Source organism: Cupressus sempervirens, chromosome 7, assembly GCF_028749045.1.
Source record: "Cupressus sempervirens isolate cs-2001-9-10 chromosome 7, ASM2874904v1, whole genome shotgun sequence".
Taxonomy (NCBI): Eukaryota; Viridiplantae; Streptophyta; class Pinopsida; order Cupressales; family Cupressaceae; genus Cupressus; species Cupressus sempervirens.
This window is the reverse complement of record NC_143124.1, coordinates 687,518,673-687,528,797: the sequence shown is the minus strand read 5'-3', so window position 1 is coordinate 687,528,797 and position 10,125 is coordinate 687,518,673. Positions and strand designations below refer to the sequence as shown.

The 10,125-nt window shown below is 49.3% G+C and overlaps 2 non-coding genes across 2 annotated transcripts in view; both read right to left on the bottom strand.

Annotated features, from left to right (window-relative positions):
• Nucleotides 1-472, bottom strand: part of LOC149548733 (25S ribosomal RNA) — a 3,404-nt gene extending 2,932 nt beyond the window's left edge. The window contains exon 1 of the ribosomal RNA XR_016354880.1: nt 1-472. This exon is cut by the window's left edge and continues 2,932 nt beyond it. This is a non-coding gene — a ribosomal RNA (25S ribosomal RNA).
• Nucleotides 473-1,466: 994 nt separating this feature from the next.
• LOC149548732 (18S ribosomal RNA) lies at nt 1,467-3,276 on the bottom strand. The gene has a single exon (XR_016354736.1). It is a non-coding gene; the product is annotated as an 18S ribosomal RNA (ribosomal RNA).
• Between the last annotated feature and the right edge of the window lie 6,849 nt (nt 3,277-10,125).

The following is a 10,125-nucleotide window of genomic DNA, read 5'->3' as shown; positions in this document are numbered from 1 at the left end:
ACCAGCTCACACCATTCCGCATCTGATCGAGGCACATCGCCGGCCTCCATCCGCTTCCCTCTTGGCAATTTCAAGCACTCTTTAACTCTCTTTTCAAAGTCCTTTTCATCTTTCCCTCGTGGTACTTGTTCACTATCGGTCTCTCGCTCGTATTTAGCCTTGGACGGAATTTACCACCCGATTAGGGCTGCATTCCCAAACAACCCGACTCATCGACAATGCCTCGTGGTGCGATAGGGTCCAGGCCCGACGGGGCTCTCACCCTCTCCGGCACCCCCTTCTAGGGGACTTGGGCCTGGTCTGTCGCTGAGGACGCTTCTATAGACTACAATTTGACAGGCGCGGCCATCGATTTTCATGCTGGGCTCTTCCCGGTTCGCTCACCGTTACTAAGGGAATCCTGGTAAATTTCTTTTCCTCCACTTATTGATATGCTTAAACTCAGCGAGTACTCACGCCTGACTTGGGGATGCGGTAGAGATGCAGCAATGCCCGCACTGCAGCGGGCCGCTGAGCCCAGAATAAAGTTCCTCACAAGGAATCATTCGATCGGCGCAAACCAACGCTGGCCTTTGCGAGCCACCGCTCGTCGCGACAGATCGACGAACCTCGTGCTCATTTCAGCCGACCGCACACCACTTGCGGACATGGACGGCCATCTCCACTCCTCGCCGGGGAGGGCAAAATTTTGTAGTGCGACGCCCAAGCAGACGTGCCCTTGGCCGAGGCCTTGGGCGCAACTTGCGTTCAAAGACTTGATTTTGTTTTGTTTTTGCCTTTCGGTGACTCAAGCGCGCAAGGCGCTGGCTCACGCTTTGTTCTTTGGATTTCTAAGGTGCGCAATGCACCCGTGTGTTGTTGGGTGTTGACACATCCCGAACCCCAAGCACCCAATGGGTGCGATGAGGAATGTTGTGGTGTGTCCCCGCCCCATCCCCTCGCAAAGGTGGGAGGTGACGCATGGGAGAGCTGTGTCAGCGGACGGGGCCCCTGCCCCAAAAGTCATGCGAGTGCACCCATCCTAAACATAGAACGCTCCAAGCGACGAGTCAACACACCTAGGCAAGGCAACGGGGGGTTGCGGCAGTCCCGACTTGCCGCCATCGAAACAACGGATCCCTGCCACAGTGCTGCGTACGCGATCAGACCATGAAATCTCAACGGGGGACGAGGCCTAGACCCCCTCTTAACTGCAACCAAGTAGAGACCTCTCACTCTGACGTGAACGTCGTTCGAAGGCACCGATCCTAATCCAGATTGCATCCGAGTCTCTTCTTCACCCCGCGGGGAATCCACGCTTTCCATCACGAGCATTCAATGTGACCCTCGACCTTGATGGCACTCGACTCGTAGCTTGGTCATCCAGCACATCGTTGCAGGGCTGAGTGTCTGCACGTCACCAAGATTTTGGGGGCGGGGAGGAGGCCAGCTCCACATCCCCTACACGATTCAGGGTCTTGAACCGACAATGATCCTACTGCAGGTTCACCTACGGTAACCTTGTTACAACTTCTCCTTCCTCTAAATGATAAGGTTCAGTGAACTTCTCGCGACGTCGCCGATAGGAACCGCCATCGTTGCCATGATCCGAACACTTCACCAGATCATTCAATCGGTAGGAGCGATGGGCGGTGTGTACAAAGGGCAGGGACGTAGTCAACGCGAGCTGATGACTCGCGCTTACTAGGAATTCCTCATTGAAGATCAATAATTGCAATGGTCTATCTGCATCACGATGCAATTTGGCAAGATTTCCCAAACCTTTCGGGCCAGGGAGAGAAACTCGTTGGTTGCATTAGTGTAGCGCGCGTGTGGCCCAGAACATCTAAGGGCATCACAGACCTGTTATTACCTCAAACTTCCATGGCCTAGGAGGCCATAGTCCCTCTAAGAAGCTGGCCGTGAAGGGGAACCTCCACGTAGCTAGTTAGCAGGCTGAGGTCTCATTCGTTAACAGAATTAACCAGACAAATCGCTCCACCAACTAAGAACGGCCATGAACCACCACCCATAGAATCAAGAAAGAGCTCTCAATCTGTCAATCCTTACTATGTCTGGACCTGGTAAGTTTCCCCGTGTTGAGTCAAATTATGCTGCAGGCTCCACTCCTGGTGGTGTACTTTCATCAATTTCTTTAAGTTTTAGCCTTGTGACCATACTCCCCCTGGAACCCAAACACTCTGATTTCTCAGAAGGTGCTGGCGGAGTCCTTAGAGCAACATCCACCGATCCCTGGTCGGCATCGTTTATGGTTGAGACTAGGACGGTATCTGATCGTCTTCAAGCCCCCAACTTTCATTCTTGATTAATGAAAACATCCTTGGAAAATTCTTTCGCAGTGGTTCGTCTTCCATAAATCCAAGAATTTCACCTCTAACAATGAAATACGAATGCCCCCAACAGTCCCTATTAATCATTACTCTGGTCCCGAAGGCCAACGGAATAGGATCAGACTCCTATCGCGTTATTCCATGCTAATGTATTCAGAGCGTAGGCTTGCTTTGAGCACTCTAATTTTTTCAATGTAACAACGCTAGAACCACGACCCAGCCAATTAAGGCCAGGAACATGCCACCGGCAGAAGGGACGTGAAGGCCAGTGCACACCCAGAAGGCGGATCGACCGTGACGACCCAAGGTCCAACTACGAGCTTTTTAACTGCAACAACTTAAATATACGCTATTGGAGCTGGAATTACCATGGCTGCTAGCACCAGACTTGCCCTCCAATGGATCCTTGTTAAGGGATTTAGATTGTACTCATTCCAATTACCAGACTCGATGAGCCCAGTATTGTTATTTATTGTCACTACCTCCCCGTGTCAGGATTGGGTAATTTGCGCGCCTGCTACCTTCCTTGGATGTGGTAGCTGTTTCTCAGGCTCCCTCTCCAGAATCGAACCCTAATTCTCCGTCACCCATCACCACCATGGTAGGCCTCTATCCTACCATTGAAAGTTGATAGGGTAGAAATTTGAATGAAGCATCGCCAGCACAAAGGCCTGCGATCTATCGAGTTATCATGAATCACCGAAATAGCGGGCGAGCCCGCGCTGGCCTTTTATCTAATAAATGCATCCCTTTCAAGAGTCAGGATTTGGTGCACGTATTAGCTCTAGAATTACTACAGTTATCTGAGTAGCAAAGTACCATCAAAGAAACTATAACTGATTTAATGAGCCATCCGAAGTTTCACAGTCTGAAATAGTTCATACTTAGACATGCATGGCTTAATCTTTGAGACAAGCATATGACTACTGGCAGGATCGACCAGGTAGCTTCTAACAATGAGGGGACCCCCAAGACCTACTACAGCCAAGGGATGCCCACCGCGATGGGAAACTAAAATTTGCATTCGCTCCGTCATGCATCCAAACATAATCCACCGCACAAGAAACAAGAATGACGTTCACAGCACATGCAGGACTCGCAATGCTCAAAGATTTTGCACAAGAGTAAAGTGTCCCATTATCGACTGGAGAGGGCCGAATAGGGAGCCTCAGTTCACAGGCACCTGGGAAGAACATCCCGTACGGAACCCTTTACCCTCAAACTTGCTGTCGCCACTACTCGGAAAGAAGCCTCGAGTCTGTACGAGATGCACTGCGCACATAGCCACCTCAATTAAAAGGCCACTCAGAGACATCCATTTCCCAGGCATATGCCTCCTACACACCTGTTGAGGTGCACCCGCACAGACAAAATCCTTCTCAATCGCAACAAACATTTTCCCATGACGAAGAGCTAGTTGCCGAAGTGCCAACGGAGACCACCATGCTGAAGGGTGAAGGGCCGTGTGAGTTGAAAACATGGCTGGTTATGCGATTGGCGGGGGTATCACTATGCACGCGACCACCTCAATTATAAGGCTGCTCGAGGGCATCGTGTATAACAACACCCACTCTGCACATTTATAGGTGATGAGAGCCCGCCCGCATACACGGACATGTCTAACCTCTGGCAAATATCTCCTTTCCTAGCACAGCCTCGCTAACCGTTCCCCATGACATGTGATCTGCCAGCGTAGGTACAAAAAAGTTCCTACGGCTGAACACTCACACTAGCATTGTCAGACAAGCTTCAATCTCATGCACATGCACATACCGAAGAACTGGCACCGCGAGGGAACCATCCGCGAGCACCCACATCTCGACAAAAAGCATTCGTGCAATTTCTTACCCTAGACAGACACGTTGGGCCTGCACTTGTCAGAGCATTGCAAAGACGAGCGCTCTAGTTCGCAGGAGCCTGAGAAGAACATCTCGTACGAAACCTGTTCCCCCAAAATGCTCGAATCACAAATGCTCGCAGCAGGGTCGTAATGCAAAGATGTACACCGTGCACGGGACCGAGTAATTACACTTAGAGACATCCATTTCCCAGGCATATGCCCCCTACACGCTTTTTTGTGCACCCCGTACAAATGGCCATACTTCGACAAGCCCTCCCAAAATTTTGCATCTGAAGAGAGAGATGAAACACCTTGGGCTTTTTGTCCACACAATGCAAACACCGAACGCTCTCTTTAGGGGGGAGCTGAAGAAGAGTATCTCCCACAGAACCCACGAGCTGTAGTCGTTCAGATCGCATAGGGTAGGACAGGGTATGGAGAGTTTCCGAATCCAAACAATAATTATCGGTAATACTCTATGCTTCTACTGGCCCGGACCACAAAGGCTGTCATGACAGTGCCATGCACTTCTGTAGGATGAGACAGTGAAGAGGCGAGCACGCACCGAGAACGCACTAGCAAATAAATTATGCGGCAACTAAACCTTTCGCCGGCCCCCCTCTCAATCCCAAGGTTCTACCGATCGGAAAAAACTTAGGGTGGAGAGTGGACCCTTGATGAAATTAGGGACGTCGAGCAATGCACCCATGCAACCATCTCTTTCCTTCTTGCCATCCGGGCAGGATAAAAATGCAATGATAAAACATGCCAATGAGATGGAGCCCTTGGCTAAAAGATACAACTCCATACACACTCAGCAACAAGCGCATCTTAGAATCAAACACCAATTGTGCAGTGTGTTGCAAGCCGTGCAGACACCTACATATAAGGGTATATCCATCAAAACAAAGCGACAAGTACTTCCCAAAAGCTCTGCCATTGCAATTACTGAATGGGATAATACTCACCACCACAGATTAATGACCATCATTACCATCTCGAAATAGATACAAGCACATCAAGCTTCATCCGATCAGCTGGATGAATTTCACCTTGAAGGGGCCAAATCCAAAAGTTCTAGAGGTCATCTCCTGGAACTCTCAAGAACAAGGCCCATCTTACATGCAAACTTTGCTACTGCACAAACATAGGTTGCAATTAAAGAGAAATTGCAAGGCCGTCACAATGGCTCGAGGCCAATGCTCCGACTAAGTCAATTTTCTCTTGCAATCACCATGCTGTCGTTCACAGAGAGATCTCCCCATTCACTTGTGATGCGACGCACAATCCAAGTGCTATACATGATCTAAAGGAGAGTCCAGGTATAGCACCCTCGAGGGTGGGCTTCATGCCCCTCTAATTGATTCAATGTCGACGTCCACCGTTTCAAAATCTGACATATCCATCCGCCCTGACAGCGGCATTGAATCAATGAGGGGGGCACGGGAGAGGCTTGCGGCAACCACCTCTCCCATTGTAGCCATGATAGGCATGCAAAAAAATTTTTCTAGAGCGCCAAGCACCCACCTCATGGCTAGAGACAAGGGCTCACCATTAGATCAACTTTGAAATCGCAGAACAGACGCGGTGTAGAATGGCAACCGCTGTAAAGTCTCTTCCGAAATTTCGTCGGTCGAGTGATCGAAAAAGTTGATCTAAGAGAGGGTCCAAGCGTAGGGCATTCGTTGGGGTAATCACGCCGATGGAAAAAATTTATGCAATACCCGAGCAACACTGGACGGAGGTGCTAGATGAGGGCTCCCGTTTTAGATCAAGTTTTAAAATCACAAAGAAGACGTGGTGAGGGCTGGTAACCACTGCCAAACCTTTTTCCGAAATTGTGCCAGCTGAGTGACAAGAAAACATGATCTAAAGGAGAGTCTAGGAATAGCACCCTCGGAGGTGGGCTTCATGCCCTTCTAATTGATTCAACGTCGGCGTCCACCGTTTAAAAATCTGACATATCCATCCGCCCTGACAGTGGCATTGAATCAATGAGCTGGGCATAGGAGAGGCTCGCGGCAACCACCTCTCCCATTGTAGCCGCGATAGGGTTGCAAAAAATTTTGCTAGAGCGCCAAGTACCCACCTCATGGCTATAGACAAGGGCTCGCCATTAGATCAACTTCAAAATCGCAGAACGGACGCGGTGTAGAATGGCAACCGCTGCCAAGTCTCTTCCGTAATTGCGTCGGTCGAGTGATCGAAGAAGGTGATCTAAGAGAGGGTCCAAGTGTGTAGGCATTTGTTGGGGGATTCGCGCCGATGGCAAAAATTTGTGCAATACCCGAGCAAAACTGGACGGAGGTGCTAGACGAGGGCTCCCATTTTAGATCGAGTTTTAAAATCACCAAGTAGACGCGGTGAGGGGCTGGTAACCGCTGCACAACCTTTTTCCAAAATTGGGCCAACTGAGTGACAAGAATACATGATCTAAAGGAGAGTCCAGGAATAGCACCCTCGAGGGTGGGCTTCATGCCCCTCTAATTGATTCAACGTCGGTGTCCACCGTTTCAAAATCTGACATTTCCATCCACCCTGACAGCGGCGTTGAATCAATGAGGGGGGCATGGGAGAGGCTCGCGGAAAAAACCTCTCCCATTGTAGCCGCGATAGGCAAGCAAAAAAATTTTCTAGAGCGCCAAATACCCACCTCATGGCTATAGACAAGGGCTTGCCATTAGATCAACTTCAAAATTGCTGAACAGACGCGCTGTAGAATGGCAACCGCTGCCAAGTCTCTTCCGTAGTTGCGTCGGTCGAGTGATTGAAGAAGGTGATCTAAGAGAGGGTCCAAGCATAGGCATTCATTGGGGGATTCACGCTGATAGCATAAATTTATGCAATGCCTGAGCAACACCGGACGAAGGTTCTAGACGAGGGCTCCCATTTTAGATCGAGTTTTAAAATCACCAAGTAGACGCGGTGAGGGCTGGCAACCGCTGCCAAACCTTTTTCCGAAATTGCGCCAGCTGAGTGACAAGAAAACATGATCTAAAGGAGATTCAAGAAATAGCACACTCGAGGGTGGGCTTCATGCCCCTCTAATTGATTCAACGTCGGCGTCCACCGTTTCAAAATCCGACATATCCATCCGCCCTGACAGCAGCGTTGAATCAACGACGGGGGAACGGGAGAGGCTCATGGTAACCACCTCTCCCGTTGTAGCCGCGATAGGCACACAAAAAAATTTGCTAGAGCACCAAGCACCCACCTCATGGCTAGAGACAAGGGCTCGCCATTAGATCAACTTTGAAATCGCTGAACATACGCGCTGTAGAATGGCAACCGCTACCAAGTCTCTTCCGTAGTTGTGTCGGTCGAGTGATCGAAGAAGGTGATCTAAGGGAGGGTCCAAGCATAGGCATTCATTGGGGGATTCGTGCCGATGGCATAAATTTATGCAATACCTTAGCAACACTGGACGGAGGTGCTAGACGAGGGCTCCCATTTTAGATCGAGTTTTAAAATCACCGAGTAGACGCGGTGAGGGCTGGCAACTGCTGCCAAACCTTTTTCCCAAATTGCGCCAGCTGAGTGACAAGAAAACATGATCTAAAGGAGAGTCCAGGAATAGCACCCTTGAGGGTGGCCTTCATGCCTCTCTAATTGATTCAACGTTGGTGTCCACCTTTTCAAAATCCGACATATCCATCCACCCTAACAGCGGCGTTGAATCAATGAGGGGGGCACAGGAGAGGCTCACGGCAACCACCTCTCCCATTGTAGCCACGATAGGCACGCAAAAAATTTTTCTAGAGCGCCAAGCACCCACCTCATGGCTAGAGACAAGGGCTCGCCATTAGATCAACTTTTAAATCGCTGAACAGACATGCTGTAGAATGGCAACCACTGCCAAGTCTCTTCCATAGTTGCGTCAGTCGAGTGATCGAAGAAGGTGATCTAAGAGAGGGTCCAAGCATAGGCATTCATTGGGGGATTCGTGCCGACGGCATAATTTTATGTAATACCCGAGCAACACCAGATGGAGGTGCTAGACGAGGGCTCCCATTTTAGATCGAGTTTTAAAATCACCAAGTAGACGCGGTGAGGGATGGAAACCGCTACCAAACCTTTTCCTAAATTTCACCAACTGAGTGAGAAGAAAAAATGATCTAAAGGAGAGTCGAGGAATAGCACATCTAGGGTGGGCTTCATGCCCCTCTAATTGATTCAACGTCGGTGTCCACTGTTTCAAATCCTAACATATCCATCCGCCTTGACCCCGGCGTTCAATCAATGAGGGGGGCACAGGAGAGGCTCGCGGCAACCACCTCTCCTATATAAGCTATTAGTGTGAGGCTCGCTCTGCATTAGAAATTAGCGAACACATCGACATTTGTCTTAAAAATCCAAATCCTTTAAAATTCTTACCAAACAGCCATTCACGACCCAATTTTTTATGAGGTCGATAGAGGAGCACAAGATTGTCATCGGTTAGGAGATGTGAGTTCATGGAGCCGAGGGACTGAAATGGTCATCGAGCTCATCCGATCAACTGGATGAATTTCACCTTGAAGGGGCCCAATCCAAAAGTTCTAGAGGTCATCTCCTGGAACTCTTGAGAACAAGGTCCATCTTAAATGCAAACTCTGCTACTGCGCAAACATAGGTTGAAATTAAAGAGAAATTGCGAGGCCATCACAATGGCCCGAGGCCAATGGCTCCGACTAAGTCAATTTTCTCTTGCAATCACCATGCCGCCGTTCACAGAGAGATCTCCCCATTCACTTGTGATGCGATGCACAATCCAAGGTCTAGACATGAGCTCGCCCTTAAAAGAAAGACCACTTTGCAAGACATCCCCCGATGATACATTGGAACGTCAACCGCTGTCGAACCATTCCCAATGTTGTGCCGATCGAGTTGGCACAGAGGCGACCTTAGGGAGCTCTTGCATAGCAATCGAGATGTGCTTTCGTGCCCATCTCTCACAAAAACCAATGTTAGCTGTGGACAAATTTGGAATCCAAGGGCTCGCATCCATCGATATCATCGGCACTGGGTCTATATATTCAAAGGCCACGGAGAGGTTCCAATAAGAGAAGCTCCCCTGCTCGCTCACACAAACATCCCATATTCTAGACACAAGCTCCCGCCCTTAGCATCGCTCTCCAGATCACCGCAATGACACATAGGAACGACAACCACTGTCGAACAACTCTCGAAATTGTGGCAATGGAGTGAGAAAGAAGAGAAACTTTGGGGAGTCGTGCATAGCAAACGGGCTGTGCTGCTGCTTCATTCCGCTCTTATATAGATTCAAAATCATTGATTTCATTTGGAATCTAAGGCTGCATTCATCCTTGCTCAAACAAGCAATGGCTCTTCTAATCGAATGGCCACGAGGAGCTTCTAATAACAAAGGCTCCCTTGTCACTCGTGATGCGCAGGCCAACTGCTAGATGACGGGTCGCCCTTCAGATCGTTGCCCAGGCAACCACCACAACGGCACCATTGGAATGACAACCACTGTCAAACCATTCTAAAAATTTTGTGCCAAAGAAGTTGTTTCGTAGAGAACGACTCTAGGGAGAGAGCCCTCACATAGCAAAATCGGGATGGCTTCACGACCCTCCCAATAGAAATGATGCTGGTGCCAATATTCAAAAAATCTGAATAACGTGTCTTTCGTGAACACCAGCACTGATTTCTATTGGGGAGGTTCACCGAGAACTTTTTTTATCAAAGCTCCCATTGTAGCCATGATAGGCACACAAAAAATTGCTAGAGCCCCAAGCACCCACCTCATGGCTAGACAAGGGCTCGCCATTAGTAGATCAACTTTGAAATCGCTGAACAGACGCACTGTGGAATGGCAACCACTGCCAAGCCTCTTCTGTAATTGCGTCAGTCGAGTGATCGAAGAAGGTGATCTAAGAGAGAGTCCAAGGCTAGGGATTCGTTGGGGGATTCGCGCCGATAGCAAAAAATTATGCAATACCCGAGCAACAC